Source organism: Felis catus, chromosome E2 (genome assembly GCF_018350175.1).
Source record: "Felis catus isolate Fca126 chromosome E2, F.catus_Fca126_mat1.0, whole genome shotgun sequence".
In the NCBI taxonomy this organism is placed as follows: domain Eukaryota; kingdom Metazoa; phylum Chordata; class Mammalia; order Carnivora; family Felidae; genus Felis; species Felis catus.
In genome coordinates this window covers 59,138,398-59,141,161 of record NC_058382.1, presented here as the reverse complement: position 1 = coordinate 59,141,161, position 2,764 = coordinate 59,138,398, and the positions used below count along the sequence as shown (strand labels likewise).

Here is a 2,764-nt window from a genome sequence, read left to right as displayed (position 1 = left end):
AGATCAGGACACAGACGCGCACAGAATGACGACCACGTGGGGACACGGGGAGAAGAGGGCCGAGTACACGCCGGGAGAGGGGCCTCGGGAGAGAGCAGCCCTGCCCGTGCCTGATCTGGGGTTTCCGGCCTCTAGAAATGTGAGAGAACCCGTCTCCATTGTTTAAGCCTCCCGGCCGGCGGTCCGATGGTGCTCTGCTGTGGCCATTCTGCAAACCAGTACCGTGTTCTAGAAATACTTGTGGGTGAACAAATACGCGCATGCTGGAACTTACTGGACACACCGCACACGGTTCCTGGCCACGTCTTTCTGGACCAGGGAGCACGTCAGTGTGGGGGGAGGCCTCCAAATCCACCTTGCGCCTTCCGTCTCCTTCCTCTAGTGTGTTAGCTGCTCTGCCCGTTGTTGGAGGACTTGCCACCCCAGGGACACAACATCAGGGAGCCGGCAGGTGTTCTCCGAGCACCTGCTCTGAGTGGGGACCACAGTGCACAGCGGCCACTGCCCCAATTCTCCCATTTCGTTGAGTTCTATTCTGTTTCTCGTAATGTTGCCTGTGCAGCAAGCCCAGCTAGACTGGGGAACACCTCTGGGGATCCCTCACTTTTTTTTTTAATGTTTGTTTATTTTTGAGAGAGAGGGAGAGAGGGAGAGAGAATCTGAAGCAGGCTCCGAGCTCCGATCTGTCAGCACAGAGCCCGATGTGGGCTTGAACTCAGGATGGCAAGATCATGACCTGAGCCAAAGTCGGATGCTTAACCAACTGAGCTACGCAGGGAACCCATGGGGCCCCTCACTTTCAATTCACCTCCACGGTCCTTCCGATCACAGGCTTTGGGCAACTGTGTAACTAGGTAACTGGCCACGGGCTCTACTCGTGGCCCTGGGATGCCTCCGTGGACGTGACAGCCCCTTCTCCCTGGAGGCAATGTTCCGGGGTGGGGCTGGGACACCAGAAAGAAACAGAGTCAACCTGTGTGGTAAACATAATAAAGGTCTATAAATAAAGATATAAGAATATGTTTATGTAAATATGCAAAAAAGCAATCGTGCAATTAAATAGAAAAGAACTAATAATAGGAAGACACTCCGTGGGCTTTCCCAGTCTTGGGGAGGGGCTGGGTCTAATGGTTTGTGAGGACAGAAGGTTGAGCACATCCATCCTGGCGGCTGTTCTGGACCCCAGGAGGAGTCTCTTGAGGACCCTAAAGCTGGAGAGACAAAGAGGGAAATGAGTACTTACTGACCCCCCCAAGGCAAGGCCAGCATCCCCTGCCCATCGCAGCTGTCCACGTCCCCTGGCCTCCTGACATCCTGGTCCTTTTTGGTTTGGGTATTCCCCTGACGGGGACCCTCCCCTTTGGTGTGTGAAGACCGAGCCCCCGGAAACCAGGCGTGAACGTCCCTTTGACACACAAGAGCTTTGCCTCGAAGCTGTGACTTCAAGGTGCTTGCGGCAAAGTGAGGCTGGAGACAGACACCTGCAGGTCGGTTCCAGGAACCAGACCCGAAGCAGACGCTCGCAATGGCAGGGAAGCGTCAGGCTTCCTCCCCCTTCCCACCCCCTGCATGCAGCAGGGCCCCCGGTCATGCCTCAGTTTACTCACAATGAATACACAGCTGTATCGGGACCAAGAGTTAAGTCCTACTTGAAGCCTTGGCCCAAGTTTTCCGCAGCGTAGCGGGCGCTCAGGGACAAACCCAGCCTCTGGTAAAGGGCAGAGTCTTCTGAGGCCAGACGTGAAGCCACCATTCACCCACGAAGCGTATGGAGCTGCAAGAGAAGGCTGCCTCATCTCCCAGCACAGCCTCCGTCTTTGCCGCGACTTTCGTAGCTTCGACTACCTCTAACGATACCCTTCCAGATGGAACACTAAGCCCCTGTGTTCTGTGACCGTATGTCACAGATGCCAGGACGGGGCATGGTTTGGGAAGGCTAAATCTGCCCGTTGGATGAGAGCTATTTTAGGGACTCTTGTCAGACCAGGGCAGCCGACCGTTCTCCACCCACCTCGTCTGCAGGCCGCAGGGAGGTGCGGGGAGGAGGTCACAGGGCCGGGGTGTCCACAGCCTCAAGGAGGGTGGAGCCAGAACCCGGAGTGCTATCTGAAGACGCTGGAAGTAAGAAAGGCTTTCTGGACACTTCCCTAACGCTCAAGGCCCAACACTCAGGGCTTGCTTTCCCGGGCTTCTGGATCCAGCTGGCTGACGGGGTTCTGGCCCCTCACGGGGCAGACAGTGCAGCCCCCGGGATCCAGCTTCCTCCCGGCATCCCGGCAGGAAGTGGCTCCGTCCCGTAGGGTAATGCTGGGCGTGTACTAGCGCGTGTACTAGGCTGGAAGGAGTCACTGCAGTGAGGCCGGGCCACCTGATGGAAGACGGCCCTAGGACCGGGCTCCAGGCTTCCAGGCAGGCCCCAGGGCTGAGCTTCACTTGGTGTCCCCGGGGAAGACCAAGGTCAAAATGAAGGTCAAGTCCCTGGGAAGAAGGAGGAAGCCATGCCTTCTGGGCTGACACACGTCTGTTGTATATCTAATCCGTCAACCCAAGAGAGAAACATCTGAACTTTTCTGCTTACACTTCCTTATCGCTGTGTTTCTGCTTCCTTCTCAGCATACTTTCTGACAGATTTTGCCTCTTATCAAAAGAGAAAGGCGCATTATTTGAGGCGTGAGTATATTCATGGCAATCCCAACCATAACCTTCCTCGTAGAAGGACACTTTCTGGAAGCTTCCTTTTGACCTTCGTGATTTTAACTTTTGT

The 2,764-nt window shown here is 55.5% G+C and overlaps 1 long non-coding RNA gene across 1 annotated transcript; it reads right to left on the bottom strand.

The window, feature by feature from the left end:
• Nucleotides 1–1,004: 1,004 nt before the first annotated feature.
• On the bottom strand, nt 1,005–2,260 carry LOC123382392. The gene is made up of 2 exons (XR_006590691.1): nt 1,608–2,260; nt 1,005–1,211 (listed from the first exon to the last, which is right to left on the bottom strand). It is a non-coding gene; the product is annotated as an uncharacterized LOC123382392 (long non-coding RNA).
• Nucleotides 2,261–2,764: the final 504 nt, after the last annotated feature.